Source organism: Ischnura elegans, chromosome 10 (genome assembly GCF_921293095.1).
Source record: "Ischnura elegans chromosome 10, ioIscEleg1.1, whole genome shotgun sequence".
NCBI classification, from domain to species: Eukaryota; Metazoa; Arthropoda; class Insecta; order Odonata; family Coenagrionidae; genus Ischnura; species Ischnura elegans.
In genome coordinates, this window is record NC_060255.1 from 108,518,612 (window position 1) to 108,536,317 (window position 17,706).

The 17,706-nt window shown below is 36.1% G+C and overlaps 1 protein-coding gene across 1 annotated transcript in view; it reads left to right on the plus strand.

Moving 5' to 3' along the window:
* LOC124166526 (sodium channel protein para-like) overlaps window positions 1–17,706 on the plus strand; it is a 274,676-nt gene that overhangs the window by 189,796 nt on the left and 67,174 nt on the right. The window lies entirely within an intron of this gene.

Here is a 17,706-nt window from a genome sequence, read left to right on the forward strand (position 1 = left end):
GAAAAACTTAGAGCTAAGATTAGCTTGAGGTTTGGATGATTTGAATTAATGGGAAAATTAACGATAAAAAATTAGGAAAGTGCAGTAACACATTCATTTTTCTTGTGCTTTGCAACCGTCCTTTGTTAGTTCTAACAGTAAACCATCGAAGAAGACACCTCGGAAAGTAATGTGTATGTAATATGGAACTGAGAAGAAATACTATGGAAAATGAATCGATACAACCAAGAAATAGCTCACCTCAATACCAATACCTTGTGTGTGGCGGTTAGCTGGTGTAGTTACGTGGAAGAGTGATAGATGGCGCCCAGTCCTTGCCAAATTTTTCAATGAACTCTTCTTTGAGCCCCACAAGTTATTCCATCATAAGCTGTGAAGCTAACTTTATCGTCAATCCTAACTTATATTTATGCCTTGGTGAAAATGAACTGTTCGCTTAACTGTTCGTAAGCTGTGCACGTACTGTGCAAATGGTTCACAAATTTTTTGGGCTGTTCATGAAGTGTTTGGGAATTGTTCGCACGCTCTAACCTGGTACCCACGAACGGCCCATGAACGGAAAGCCTTGTGCACGGCTCCTGCACAGTTGGACATGAATGCTTCCTGAACGCTTCATGAACACATATTTTAGTTCTGCACATCTCCTCCACAATTACTAAATGAAATAATTTATCCATGATTCACTATTTTACATAATTGATCATAAGGAAAACAACCATCATTGTGTTCATAATTTTATATGCAAAATTAGGATCAGATATTGACTTAAAACTTGAAAAATTTCCTGGGCCGTTCATGAGGTGTTTGGGAATTGTTCGCATGCTCTAACCTGGTACCCACGAACGGCCCATGAATGGAACGCCTTGTGCACGGCTCCTGCACAGTTGGACATGAACGTTTCCTGAACAGATATTTTAGTCCTGCACATCTCCTCCACAGTTAATAAATGAATTTAGCCATGATTCACTATTTTACATAATTGATGATCATTAACATATCATTATGAATTACGGAAAACAACCATCATTGTGTTCATAATTTTCTAAGCAAAATTAGGATCAGATATTGACTTAGAACTTGACAAATTTCCTAGGCTGTTCATGAAGTGTTTGGGAATTGTTCGCACGCTCTACCCACAAACGGCCCATGAATTGGAAACGTCTTGTGCACGGCTTCAGCACAGTTGGCCAAGAACAGATTATTAAATTCAATAGCCCAACCCATTTCTTCCACAGTTACTAAATGTAAAATTTAATTAATGCTATTCATTGTTCACTATTTTGCATAAATGATAAGCATGAATTAAAAGAAACATGAATGAGTGCATTATAAGGGAAGACATTTAAAATTAGGGCTAATATGTTCAAAAATTCAAAAGTGCTAACTGTGAGTGAATGTTTATGCTGAGTTATTGGTGAAATACGCAAAAATTGCCAAATTGGTATAATGAGGGTAATATTTACATTGACAGTTTTAATAAAAGTGTAAATATATAAGTACAAATGTTTTGAGGTTGCTATGCATTTACAACAATAATGTGAGCAAAGTAAATAAAGTGGTGAATGTGTGACTTTCAAATACAATCCTGAGCTTGGACAATAACTGAAAGTACTGCAAATAACCCCAGAAGCTTGAAAATCTTAATTCCCAAAGACTTGAGAGCTCTTCCTGAACAGTTTAGTTTCATTGGTATGCAACACTTCAGTTCAGCCTAGCTACAGTTTGTAAACATATCTACCACAGCTTCCTGATCAAGCACTGGTATTATTAAATGGATTTCTTTTTCTTGACCTCAATTATTTAATGATGATTAATGTCTTGGTGTATAGGTCTGAGAATGATATACAATTGTTATGAATGATAATGGTTGCATACCTGGTGAAAATAAATTGTTCAAGAACCATTCCAAAAGTGTGACACGAAATGTTCAGAAACTGTAGCAGAAGTGTTCATGAACTGCTGGGGAACCATTCTTGGAGTGAATTTTGGCCCATTGAAGCGTTGCAAACTGTTCAAATAAGCTATTCATGGGGTATTTTCCTGCTGTTCATGAGGTGTTTTCAGATGTTCATGACGCATTCTTTTAACTTTACAGGAAGTGTTTACCATTATACCAATGATGATTAATGTCTTGGATTGTAGGTCACAAAAAATACAGAAAGAATTCAATTGTACACAAATGTAAAAGAAGAGACAAGAATTTTGGCATATTATGTATGTAAAATTGAATTCTATTTACATATATTCTTTTATTGTAACAAAACATTGTAATAACCTTTCATTCCTTTATGCATAGGCTGATCCCACACAGCACAAAGTGAAAAATATGCACATAATATTCAAATATTATGCGAATATTATGCCACCACAATGGTATAAAACGCGCATATTATGTACATAATATGTGCATATAAATGGTATAATGTCCTCATAAATTGCGGTATTATGCGCATAATATGTGGAATATATGCAGTGATGGAATGGCATAATATGCACATAATATTCAAATATTATGCGAATATTATGCCACCACAATGGTATAAAACGCGCATATTATGTACATAATATGTGCATATAAATGGTATAATGTCCTCATAAATTGCGGTATTATGTGCATAATATGCGGAATATATGCAGTGATGGAATGGCATAATATTTGCATATATACGGAATATATGCACCTTTTATGTACATAAAAGGTGCATATAAATGGTATAATGTCCTCATATATTCCGTATATATGCAAACATTATGCCATTCCATCAGTGCATATATTCCGCATATTATGCACATAATATCGCAATTTATGAGGACATTATGCCATTTATATGCACATATTATGTACATAATATGCACAAGTTATACCATTGATGTGGCTATATATATGCACATATTATACCCATATATGCCATTTATATGCACCTTTTATGTACATATTATGCACAATTTATACCATGGATGTGGCCTAAAATATATGCGCATATTATGCCCATATATACCATTTATATGCTCCTTTTATGTAAATATTATGCACGATTTATACCATTGATGTGGCTATATATATGCACATATTATACCCATATATATATGCACCTTTTATGTACATATTATGCACAATTTATACCATGGATGTGGCCTAAAAAATATATGCGCATATTATACCATTTATATGCTCCTTTTAGGCACGATTTATACCATTGATGTGGCTAAATATACGCACATATTATACCCATATATACCATTAGTATGCACCTTTAGGTACATGTTATGCACATTTTATACCATATCTACGAACCTTTTATGCATATTTTATACCGTTGATGCGTGATAACATGCAGTTGCATAATATTCGAAAATTACATGAATAAAAATTGATTTCTGGAAACGAGGAGAAATTTAATGAATCATTCATGTAGACACAGCATAGGTACATTGCACTAAAACAAGGCACAATCCTTCATCGTTGTATCACAAATATACAAATATTCAGTTAGGAGTCCTATATCATCGCAAATTTGGTTTAAATATCATGTGAATGACATCTAATGACAAACATTCGCCCTTCCATAATCGTTACTCATGAAATTGCGATTAGAAAGTACAAAGTATGTCACACGAATTCACAATCACAACACTCGCGATGATTCCTTCCATGACATCCGCATGGTTGAACATCTACGGTCTTTTCTTAGCGAATGTATTAAAAATGGTCCAAAATGTGATTCCAAGCCACAAAGAGGTCTTCTAATCGTATAATTATCTCTGTGTTAGTCATAGAGTTGTGGCGAGCAATCACGCAAACGATGTAAGCAAGCCGTTCTTGAAAATGCACTCCGAAACAATAAAGATAATATTGTCATTAATAATCACAAACTAAAATAATTATATGCATATATGATCAAGTACGTGATATCTTCAGGGCGAAAGTGCAGCTCACAACCTGGTTCAGTACTTAAGTGCCAAAACTTCCGTCTTTCCTTGGAATAGCCTCCCTTCACTTTTCAAGCTGGGACTCTGACTGAAAAAGTACCGTCATAAGATATACATTTAGGTAATTAAAAAAATTAATTAAAGTACTGGGAATAACACTCAAAATTAGGAGCTGATAATTTCAGATTTGCTTTCTACCCTATGACAAACGACAACGACTCACGTACGTGTACTTACTTTGATTTTAAATAAAGTCCTGTTCTTCATACCATGAAGCTTATTATTCCTTATCGTATATGCGTTACCAGAATAGTACTGTGACATAAATTAGTTCCGTAAACCCATCTTTTCCTCTTTAATATTAGATTTTTCAATAGACGTTCAATTCTCCCAACTACGGCAATATGGCTACGGCAACAACTAACAACAATGAACAACAACACAACGGCCATGGACAACGGCAATATGGCTACCAAGCTGCGTACCTCGCCAGACCGGAATATGCATAGGTGTGTAAAATAAAAAAATAATAATAATTGTGGAGTATTCTGCGAACGATACGAAATTGTTAGTGATTTATTAAAACATAAGTTTTCACATTTTTTGATACAGAGGATGTATGATCATCGATTTTTACGGATACAATCACAGTTTACGGCGGCATAATATTTAAATATAATGTGCATATTATTCGCATATTATGTGCATAATCGACGGAATATTATTTGCATATTATGCCTATCCATTTATGCAACTTTTATACTGAATAGGATTTTTGAGTTTGCTGGGTGGCTGTTGATTTATGATTCTTATATGAATCATAATTAATGATGGGATGTTACTAACAATGTAATAATATACATATTATGTCAATATTATAGTAATAGTTTACGGCGGCATAATATTTAAATATTATGTGCATATTATTCGCATAATATGAGCATAATCGACGGAATATTATTTGCATATTATACCTATCCATTTATGCAACTTTTATACGGTATAAATTTTGAGTGTGCTGTGTGGGATTTAGGGGGGAGGGGTACGTGCCCCCCCCCCCTTGACGCATGAAAAATAGACAAGATTTTTAGTATTCTTTTTGTTTAATTGGGAGTCTCAATCATTTCCGTAATTTTATATTAATAAGTATCTTGTTAAGCTAAAGAAAATATATTGGCTGCTATTCTGGATGGAATAGCATTATGCTATTCTCTGATATTGCAACCGATGTTGCTATAATATAGCGTATTGCAACGCCTATGCTATTTGGTATTCAGAACGGTTGCAATTCGTGTTTTTACTACACCGGAAGACGTAATTCTCAGAATAGCATAGGCCCGTAGCAATTCACTATTCTGAACGGCGAATTGCAACCGGTAGGCTTGCTATAATATTACGCGGTCTTCGATGCCGAGCTATTCGGTATTGCAACCCTGAAAACGTGCGCATTGCGATGTCGAATTGTTTTTCTGAGGTTAAAGTAACATAATCAAGCATTGAAAAATGGAATAATAGCCAAAAATAAAATGTTATCAGCTTTATTTTAATTAAATAATAGTAGCATAAGTGATGAATATTTAACTAGTTAAGTGAATTGGTTAGAAATTAACATTCGAGCTTAATATATGAAGCTCAAGCTTGCTTCATCGACAGTACGAAAACAATAACAATTAATGCAAAGAATTACTACGATTAGCCCAAATTTTCCGTGTTTTATTCATATTTACAACTCATAATTTTATTTCATCACTTGACTTGCTACTAAAAATATCCTCAATGTAGGCTATCAGGTCGATTCTTGAAAATTTTCAAGCTTGTGTGAACACACTAACTCGCCAAATATAATAACAGTTATAGCTTTCAATGAAAACCATATATTACCATAATAATACCATATACTTTGATCAGCCGTTCATTTCCTCAATTGGACAGTATATACAAAAACATGCAACGAGTCGAAATTATTTTCCCCACTATTCGCTACCTTCTACAATTAAAACTTAAAATTTACAAACTTATAACACGGGCAGTCGACTTGAATTACTTGCTTGAAAACAAAGGATTTCTCCGAACACCAATAAAGTTACCGAACAAATATGATTCGCCACAAACGTTTAATGGAATATCCATGTATACATCATTAATGCAATATATATCATGTGGAATTCAATACAAATTGTTTCCTCAATAGGCAAGTAAGTTATTCACACAATTAAGTTTCAGTATATCGGCACAGTTCAGGGTCTATCAAAAATTTCAGTGAGCATATTAAAATCAGCTGATACGAAAACAATAATAAGTGACACGACAGCACTTTCCACACGATTCACTTTTTCACAGTTGTTCCATCTATCCTCAAATTCACCATCACATCCCTCTGCTTTTTCCAAATCTGCAGCTGAAATATTGATACTATTCCATCATATTACATGAAAGCACAGCGGTGACGTTGCCACCTACTTCATTTCCTAAACAGAGAATGAATACTGAAATTAGGGAGTCATATAATATAAAGCTAGTATTAGAAACGAAAGCTTCTAGTTCATACAGTAAAGCTATATCGTCACGATCAAAGCAATAAAAGTTGGTACATATTTATTTTGACATGCAACGAACAGATAGACTTCGAAGCCTAAGACAATTACGAAGAAAATCAAACATATTTAGCTTTCAATGATTATTTCGCATAACATATATCTCACGCTAAAGGACCGATCGGATATAGGTAAATGATTCAATATTTATGCCCGATAAATCATCATTATAACAGTAAAATTATGACCTAACCCACCTGTCTGAAGCCATTGTGATATTATCAAAACAACAACAATCAGCTGATTTCCTAAACGAGATTTTCAAAGCGTATTATATAAATCCACGGTTTAATATAATTTTTAAATGCAAATGAAGCAATTATTTGTAATTGCAAGTCAATATTCCATAAAATACAGAAAAATATATAAAATATCTTCTCCCTCATTGGTTGCGCAAACTGTTCAGAAAGTTTTTCATACGGGAAGGGGCGGAGCTTCCAAATAGCTCGCGCAAGAAATAGCATGCTGCTATTCCGAACAAAATTATTACTACGCTTCATTCTGAATACGGGGTCGTTGCAATAATGACCCGCAGAATAGCATATGCTATTTTTTGCAACGCTTATCCAGAATAGCAGCCATTGTGCAGTAATTTTACTATGCATATTGTTACCCTTTAAATCTCAAATATGAGAAGACTGTTTGCCTGTCACACCCATTTGCCCCTCCCAGAAAAATATCCTGGATTCGCCCTTGCCTATTCATGTATCAATTTAATGTAACCATTATCATTCATAGCCCAGAATAAGGTATAAACTATATATCGAAATGTTGGTAAACAATTTTGCATATTATTCTCACAATTGTTATTTACACAATTATTATTGTCAGACCTACACTTCGAGATGTTAATCATCATTGGTATTATGGTAAACGCTTCCTGTACAGTTAAAAGAATGCTTCACGAACATCTGAAATCACCTCATGAACAGCTGGGAAATGCCTGCTGAACAGCTTATTGGAACGGTACGTCACGGTTCAATGGGCCAAAATACAGTCCGTGAACGGTTCAATAATAGTTCATGAACACTTAGTGAACAGGTTCTGAACACTTTGTGTAATGCTTCCTGCACGGTTACTGAACACTCCATGAACAGCTGAACACCTCATGAACAGCTGGGAAACACCTGCTGAACAGCTTATTGGAACGGTTCGTCACGGTTCAATGGGCCAAAATACAGTCCGTGAACGGTTCAATAATAGTTCATGAACACTTAGTGAACAGGTTCTGAACACTTCGCACAACGCTTCCTGCACGGTTACAGAACACTCCATGAACAGCTGAACACCTCATGAACAGCTGGGAAACGCTTGCTGAACAGCTTATTGGAACGGTTCGTCACGGTTCAATGGGCCAAAATACAGTCCGTGAACGGTTCCCGAACAGTTCATGAACACTTAGTGAACAGGTTCCGAACACTTCGTTTAATGCTTCTTGAACAGTTCGTGAACAGTTCATTTTCACCAGGGAACCCGTAATAAGGTATAATGCATCGCCAAATGTGATGATGTGTTGGAGGATACCTCATTCGTGATTCTCCCCCGTGATCCAACGGATAGATTCCAAAAAAGTGTTAAAAAAGCTTTATCTTCCTGCTGTAATTTATAAATTAGCCCCTAAATTAAATATCATCTTTAGGCAATTGCCTGATTTTTCACCAAAATATAATATTAATAGCCCCATCATTTTGCCACAGAAACTTCAACACCTCATACGTCACCATCCAACTCCAAGCTAGTTTCATTTGACGTAAAAAGTCTATTTACTTCTGTACCTGTACAAACAACTTTGTTACTTATGAGAGACTTACTGAGAGACCACAACATTAAGAACAGTGAGTCTTGTGAACTTCATTGTCTAATGGAACAGTGTGCCAGCCAAAATTATTTTTTGTACAATAAGAATATTTATCACCAAACAGACGGCCTTGCGATGTGGTATTCCCTTTCACCTGTAATAGCCGAAACATTTACGGACAATTCAAAACGCCAATTATTTGATTCGGGCATTCTATCTCATCTAACATCTTCTGGTACCGTTATGTTGACGACATCATTTGCCGCTGGACCGGAATTGTCAAGACAATTAGATAATTTTCTGAATCTTTTAAATCCTCGACATCCTAATATTACCTTCGTAGTAGAAGTAGAATCCAAAAAGCACCTAAACTTTCTCGATATTTCCGTATCCATAGTTGATGACAAACATGAATTTGGTATATACAGAAACCCTTGTTATGGTGATACAATCATTCCGAGTTACTGATGCCATCCAACCTCCCAAAAGTTATCCTCCTTTCATTCTATGTTACATAGATTGATCAATCTACCTTTAAATGCAGTCAATTTTAATTGTGAACTTTCCACAATGATATCAATTGCAATTTCAAATGGCTATAGCTTAAATACTTAAACTAAAATCCTTCAGAGAAAGTTGAAAACGCGAGCTATTTCACAGCTTTGCTCCGTTCCCCCATCACAGAGAATTCTAAAAATTGGTGCCGGTCATTTTTTGTGGGAGACCTTTCCAACAGGCTTGCAAACAAATTCCCCAAAAATAAATTCAATGTTTCTTTTTACAACCCTTGCACTCTCGGTGAAGTTCAGTGTCGTAACAAAGACAAAATAGAACACATCCATCAATCAGGTATTTACAAAGTTAATTGTGAATCATGCAACTTGAGTTTCATTGGTCAAACAGGCAGAAGTTTTATTATCAGAATGAAAGAACATAGAAGGTGCAGGAAATTGGGATGAAACGTCACTTCTCGCCAAACATTTGGTACAGACTTTTCATTCTTGTCATTTTCAACCAGAATTTTCTCCCTCCAGGAAAGGGGGTATGAAAGCGTTGGAATATGCATGCTAAACATGATGGAGAAGGAGTTGGTCGCCGATGTTCCCGTATAATAATAATTGACGATAAGTGAGGATATTTGCATGTCCCTTATCAGCAAGGATGAGGGCAGAATAAAACGGAGGGATACAAAAGTGAGGCAGTTTATTCCGGCGGTGAAATTTTTTATGGATAAATGATGGACATTGTGGTTGAGAAGATGTTATGAATAGTGCTGTAAACGTGCATTTAAATCACATTTTTCCTCTCCTAATCTAGCAGTTGCTAAAATAAGGTCCTTATCCTATAATAATAGTGATAGAAACGGGCAGCTGTAGTGTTTCACAGGAATAATCGTCATTTCATATTTGTCATTTCTCCAGCTGCTCGCTCGCTTGGATTGCATGCCCGACACAAAGATAACCTGTTGAATTCGGTCTCGATACCTTAAGTAAATCTTTTATTATTTCCAAAACATCCCTCCTTGTATTGCGATTCTAAATATCCCTTCCTTCTTATTAAAGATCAACTCATTATTACGTATTTCCTAGTAGAGAGTTTCCATCGCTTATCGAGACCAATTTCTGCTCATTTTTACTTGTAAGACCACACCAGGCGATGAAATAGACGATCACGAACGTATAAATATATTTGAAATAATGTTTTGCGAATTCACTTTGCGGCATGGTGACATTATAAATTCAAAACTAAACCATTTAGTATGCAATACAGTACTAATGAAAAAACTCAACCAGTTTCGTCATTTTCAGGTCTTTATCTATAGGTTTACGATAACGCTAAAGACCTGAAAAGAAGGAAACCGGTTGGGTTTTTAATGCATACTATGTGGATTACAACAAAGTTTGCAAATGGGCATTTAATTAATAAAAATATATATTATGGACACAGAAATAAACTTGGATGAAATAAATAAATAAATAAATTGTACCAGATGATGGGTCTGTGAGCCGAAACGCATCGTACACATTAAAATGTTGTGGAAAATTGCTACCAGCTTGTATTTAAATAAATGTGAAATCTTTTGTATATTTATTTGCATGTTGTTGTTCGATAACTTTTACGTTTTATATGTCCTTTATTCCTGAAATAAGAATCTCCAAACCAGCAATTCCTATTATCATCAATGTTTCTCCGCATAGGTATATATTTATAGGGCCCGGGACCCACCGAAAATTCCCTCTCTCTCCTGCTTGACTTTCGGACAGCAATCTTTGAAGTGCATGAGACAGTTTAAACACTTATTTACAGCTGCATGTTGTAAAACTGTTTTCAGTTGGAATGAGGAAAGCCAAGCAGAGGGAAGATTCGTGGAAGACGCAGCTCACCAGGCGAGAAAAAAATCCCCTATAGGACCCAGCCTATTGCCCATTTCTCTCAACCCGATGTAAACATCGTCTTCCCTTTCTTCGATGCTAGGGAGACTGAGGCAGAGTTTGGGAGAGAGGAAGAGCGGAGGGTGGGAAGGAAAGGGGAGAAGCTGGGAACCTTGAAACCTGACTCTCTCGCCCCTAGCTCGCCACTCCAGGGGCCATCTGTCGGCTGTTTCAGAATTAAAACAGTCGATACGATTTCCTCTTATGCCGTGAGCCCTCTAGAATATACTTACTCTACGATGGTACGATGCAATCCAGTTGAGAGGTGTGCCTCTGATGCCCATACTATCTAGTTTGCACAAGAGCAGCTTATGATTCACAAGGTCAAATGCCTTGGAGAAGTCAAAGAAAAGCCCCAAAGTTTCACGTTGTTGATTGCTCGATAAATTGCAGAAGTGGTGGACTTCCCTTGAAGAAAACCATATTGGTCTTTAGAAAAGAGGTTAAATTTGTCCATGTAGGATATTAATTGAGTGTACATGACTCTCTCAAAAATTTTGGAAAATGTATTCTGTAGTGAAATCGGCCTATAGTTATTGAGGTCATCAGTGCTGCCCTTATTTTTGTAGAGAGGAATTATTCTTGACCTTTTTAGTGGTGCTGGGAAAATGCCCAGTTTCAGTGATTCATTCACTAAGTGTATTAGAGGTAACTTTATGATATCAAAACATGATAATATCACTTTCCCAGTTATTTCATCTGGCCCAGTACTTTCTTTGCGACACCGACAACATCCTAATAAGTGGAGTTTTTAACATCAACCTACTAAACAATAACCGACACAAATTGCAGCTTCTGGACCTTGCAGCATCCTTTGGAATGAAGCCTGCTATCCAGTTGCCAACTAGGATCACTGCCAAGTCCAGATCCCTTATCGATAACATCTTCATTCCAATTTCATTATTATGTTACCTTTGCAATACAATAGAGCTGGGACTATCGGATCACAATGCCCAGTTCTTAAGTTTCCGTACTCCAGTTATCCCCCCCAAAATATCCTATGAAAGAAAGAGGACCTTTCATGAAACAGACGTGGTACATTTCATAAATAGCCTAAAAAATTCTAAATGGGATGAAATCTTAGAAGCCTCAAATGTAGACGACAAATTTAGTGAATTTATCAACATCTTCTCATATCACTTTAACTGCCATTTCCCAATCAAGACCCATAAAATAAATCATGATAGGAAACCAAAATGGATTACTCCAGAGCTAGTAAACAAGGGAGCGAAATTGCGAAATGACTACAGCCTTTTAACACTTTGAGTGCTAACGGCGTAATATTACGCCATGCGAGGTGTTGCAGAATTTGCGTGCGGCGTAATATTACGACGGGCATTTTGTTTACATTGTAGCGGCTCCCGCCTCAAAGTTACGCCGCTGGTATTACTCGGATTCATGCATTTGCTCTTATAGGTGAAGTTAATGCCATAAAGTCATATATTTCGTCATATTTTTTTCCTTCAAGACAAAATGTGTCCGAAGGTTCGATAATCCCTACCTCGTTTGTAATTTGTGTGTTCTTTCGCCAGAGATCACGGAGCGAAATCTCGCCGACGAAGACATTGCCAATGCGTTGAATTGTTTCGACAGCGATGATAGTGAAAGTGATTTTGATGATTCAGAATGGGATGCTGATTACATGCCCAGCAAAGATAGTTCAACACGTAATTTCCATTTCTTGCGTATAGTAACGCAACCCGCGTGACCTTTTTTTGACTTCTTTTATATATTTTTTTGCGCAATATTTATTCGTAAAATTACTGTTTCTCATTGTTTATATGATATTTATTTTAGAGTCTGAAGGTTTGAATGAACCAGAAATGGTGCAACAACTAAGTAAGCGAGGAGAAGCTCAAAAAATGATGTGCAATCGTTGAGGTGCACCTAGAGGAAGACGGTCAACTAACAGAGGAGCGGGCCCGGGAGGTATTTGGAGTGATATTGACGCAGTTCCCAAGTTTTTTATTTAGGATATGGAACTTAGCTACTTTTCGATCCTCTATTCTAATGATAATCTGTCCATTATTGAAGTATGTAATCTTCACTGGTGACTATGGTGTGAAATCAAATACTGGGCTAAATAGTTCAAGTGAGGTGATGAATTTTTTGAACATTTTTCGACATCGATTTGATAAATCGTATCAGGGAACATACGAACTTATATGCAAGGCAAAGAATTGCAAAACTTAGGAGAGGGAACTTACTATCCGCAAAAAGCAGATTGCAATCCTGGAAAACAGTGACTCAAGGTGACGTAAAAATGTTTCTTGCCGTTATAATACACATGAGCTTTAGCAAACGTCCTTGTATCCCTGATCATTTGAGTACTGATCCCGTCTTGGCGTGTGGCTTCTGTCCTGGTGTTTTTTCTAAAGATAGATTTCTTTCAATCTTAGGAAATTTCCATCTTGTGGACAACCAATTATTCATTGAAAAAGGCGTAGATGGTCACAACCCCCTATTCAAAGTGCGTCCATTACTCGAGGATTTTCGAAATATATTTTAAAAATCCTACCAACCTGCGGAGGATATAACTGTAGATGAAGGAATTTGTCCCTTTCGTGGTACGTTTTGCTACAAAGTGTACATGCCTCAGAAGCCAAGCAAATATGGCATAAAACTCTACATGCTCTCAGAAGCAAGCAGTGGTTTTGTTTGGAATGTGGATGTGTTTCATTGCCAGGAAAACTCTGGATTGGCTATAGTCAAGGGACTTTTGGCTACGCTTGCTAATAAGGGTCACATATTATATACAGACCGATTTTACACAAGCCTTGGCCCGTGAATTGGAAAGCCTTCAAACGGGATTAGTAGGTACTATCATGAAAAATAGGGGGGGGATTCCATCGGCGATAAAAAATGCTCGCCTATCTCGTGGAGAGCATTTTTTCGCGCGACATGAAAATATATTAGTCCAGCGTTGGAAAGACAAACGTGATGTGTTTCTGCTCTCCACTCGACATAAAAGTGACGTGATCACTTTCAAAGATCGCAGAGGAAGGGAGAAAACTAAACCTGCGATAGTAATAGTCTATTACAAGAAAAAATTTGGTGTAGATCTAAGTGATCAACTAATTAGTTACGGTGCCCTGGATCATCGATCAGTGAAGTGGTGGCGTAAGCTGGCATTCCAGCTAATAGTTATGGCTGTGACAAATAACACACAATCATGTACAATCAGTTAAGCCAAAAATCCGTTGCAGTCACCCATTTTACGCAAAAAAATTGTTCGGAGTTAGTTACATTGGAAGACAAATCGCCCCTTGAAAACGCCAGAGCCGAGATAACTAGAATATCTGAAAATCATTTCATCGAAAAAATTCCCGTACCATTAGTACAAAAGAAGGCTCAATAGAGGTGTAGGGTGTGCTCCGAAAAAGGGCGAAAAACGACTGGGAAAGCTGCCCGAAAATGAACCTCCTATCAGTGTAATACATGTAAGATTGGTCTCTGCGTAGAGCCATGCTTCCAGCTTTTCCACACAAGGAAGAACTTTGCGACATAGCTATTATAATTGGATTTTTATTATTGTTCAAATATTGATTATTATCATTTTAAATGTAGATTACTATTATAATTTCAAATATTGGTAATTACTATTTCAAATTAGTGTGTTGCGATTATTTTATAAATAAATTTATGAAAAACAATGATTTTTCAACTTTTGGAAAATACAAATATCGGCTTTTTTTTTAGCTTCTGCAGTTTCTTTATGCATTATGATATACAAAATATTTTAATGTGAATTCAAAAGAGAAAAGTATGGTCTTAAAACTAATGCTATTCACTCATGCATATCTTAAAAATTCTTTTTGTAACAACGCTTTGAAAAGTGCAAAAAATAACCAGCACTGGGGTAAAGACCTGGTGATATTCACCCAGCACCCAAAGTGTTAAAGAGATCGGATAATATCACATCCTCTCTTGAAAATTATAAATCAGAACTGAGGGAATACAAGAAAAAAATCAGGGAGGCAAAAAGACTCTACAATGACAAACTAATATCTAACTCTCACAGTATCTCTAGGCTGCTATTCTGGATAAGCGTTGCAAAAAATAGCATATGCTATTCTGCGGGTCATTATTGCAACGACCCCGTATTCAGAATGAAGCGTAGTAATAATTTTGTTCGGAATAGCAGCATGCTATTTCTTGCGCGAGCTATTTGGAAGCTCCGCCTCTTCCCGTATGAAAAACTTTCTGAACAGTTTGCGCAACCAATGAGGGAGAAGATATTTTATATATTTTTCTGTATTTTATGGAATATTGACTTGCAATTACAAATAATTGCTTCATTTGCATTTAAAAATTATATTAAACCGTGGATTTATATAATACGCTTTGAAAATCTCGTTTAGGAAATCAGCTGATTGTTGTTGTTTTGATAATATCACAATGGCTTCAGACAGGTGGGTTAGGTCATAATTTTACTGTTATAATGATGATTTATCGGGCATAAATATTGAATCATTTACCTATATCCGATCGGTCCTTTAGCGTGAGATATATGTTATGCGAAATAATCATTGAAAGCTAAATATGTTTGATTTTCTTCGTAATTGTCTTAGGCTTCGAAGTCTATCTGTTCGTTGCATGTCAAAATAAATATGTACCAACTTTTATTGCTTTGATCGTGACGATATAGCTTTACTGTATGAACTAGAAGCTTTCGTTTCTAATACTAGCTTTATATTATATGACTCCCTAATTTCAGTATTCATTCTCTGTTTAGGAAATGAAGTAGGTGGCAACGTCACCGCTGTGCTTTCATGTAATATGATGGAATAGTATCAATATTTCAGCTGCAGATTTGGAAAAAGCAGAGGGATGTGATGGTGAATTTGAGGATAGATGGAACAACTGTGAAAAAGTGAATCGTGTGGAAAGTGCTGTCGTGTCACTTATTATTGTTTTCGTATCAGCTGATTTTAATATGCTCACTGAAATTTTTGATAGACCCTGAACTGTGCCGATATACTGAAACTTAATTGTGTGAATAACTTACTTGCCTATTGAGGAAACAATTTGTATTGAATTCCACATGATATATATTGCATTAATGATGTATACATGGATATTCCATTAAACGTTTGTGGCGAATCATATTTGTTCGGTAACTTTATTGGTGTTCGGAGAAATCCTTTGTTTTCAAGCAAGTAATTCAAGTCGACTGCCCGTGTTATAAGTTTGTAAATTTTAAGTTTTAATTGTAGAAGGTAGCGAATAGTGGGGAAAATAATTTCGACTCGTTGCATGTTTTTGTATATACTGTCCAATTGAGGAAATGAACGGCTGATCAAAGTATATGGTATTATTATGGTAATATATGGTTTTCATTGAAAGCTATAACTGTTATTATATTTGGCGAGTTAGTGTGTTCACACAAGCTTGAAAATTTTCAAGAATCGACCTGATAGCCTACATTGAGGATATTTTTAGTAGCAAGTCAAGTGATGAAATAAAATTATGAGTTGTAAATATGAATAAAACACGGAAAATTTGGGCTAATCGTAGTAATTCTTTGCATTAATTGTTATTGTTTTCGTACTGTCGATGAAGCAAGCTTGAGCTTCATATATTAAGCTCAAATGTTAATTTCTAACCAATTCACTTAACTAGTTAAATATTCATCACTTATGCTACTATTATTTAATTAAAATAAAGCTGATAACATTTTATTTTTGGCTATTATTCCATTTTTCAATGCTTGATTATGTTACTTTAACCTCAGAAAAACAATTCGACATCGCAATGCGCACGTTTTCAGGGTTGCAATACCGAATAGCTCGGCATCGAAGACCGCGTAATATTATAGCAAGCCTACCGGTTGCAATTCGCCGTTCAGAATAGTGAATTGCTACGGGCCTATGCTATTCTGAGAATTACGTCTTCCGGTGTAGTAAAAACACGAGTTGCAACCGTTCTGAATACCAAATAGCATAGGCGTTGCAATACGCTATATTATAGCAACATCGGTTGCAATATCAGAGAATAGCATAATGCTATTCCATCCAGAATAGCAGCCCTAAAACATCTTGGAATATTATAAAAAAGGAACAAAATCAAACTAAACTTCTTAAAAATATTAAGTTATTGATTGATAACAGGGAGATTTCAGATCCTAAAGAAGTAGCTGATATTCTGAACGAGAAGTTTAATGAACTAACTTCTATTACGAACAATTCACCCACTGTGCATAATGCAAATACTCCTCAAAGATTGCCCATGTAGGAATGGATCAGGATTGGAAATAAATAAGACGGATATTAATTTCACACGTCTATTCGCGATCACGGATGAACAACGACAACCGGAAATACAAGTAAAACAAAAACATACAAAGAGGAAGATAGTTCACCTTCATAACACTTGGTGTCTCTGCGTAGATATTACAATTATCAGATTACAAATAACACATCCCTATAATCTAATAATTGTACCAGCTTAATTGTACTACAACCAAGAGTTTGTTCAATTTGTCCAAGCACAACAATATTGATTAATTCAAACCAAGACCTTCAACACAAAAAATGTGTTTTGGACTGTGAAGTCCCTTTGTCATAACATCAGCTATCATCTCATTCGTGGGAAGATACAGTAAATTTATCACTTCACTTGATACCACCTCCCTCACAAAATGATGCCTCACATCTATATGCTTTGTTCTATTGTGGAACACAGGATTTGAGGCAATCTTTTGGGCACTTTGGTTGTCATTATATACATTTATGGCCCCACAGTTCCCTAGAAGTTCTCCAACCAATCCCTTTAAGTACACTGCTTCTTTTGCAGCATCTGATATGGCCATATACTCAGCCTCGGTGCTCGAGAGAGCAACAGTCCGCTGCTTCCTACACTCCCACGACACAGCAGCACCAGCGTACATAAACACATACCCGGTATAAGATTTTCTGTCACTCACATCACCTGCCCAGTCTGCATCAACATA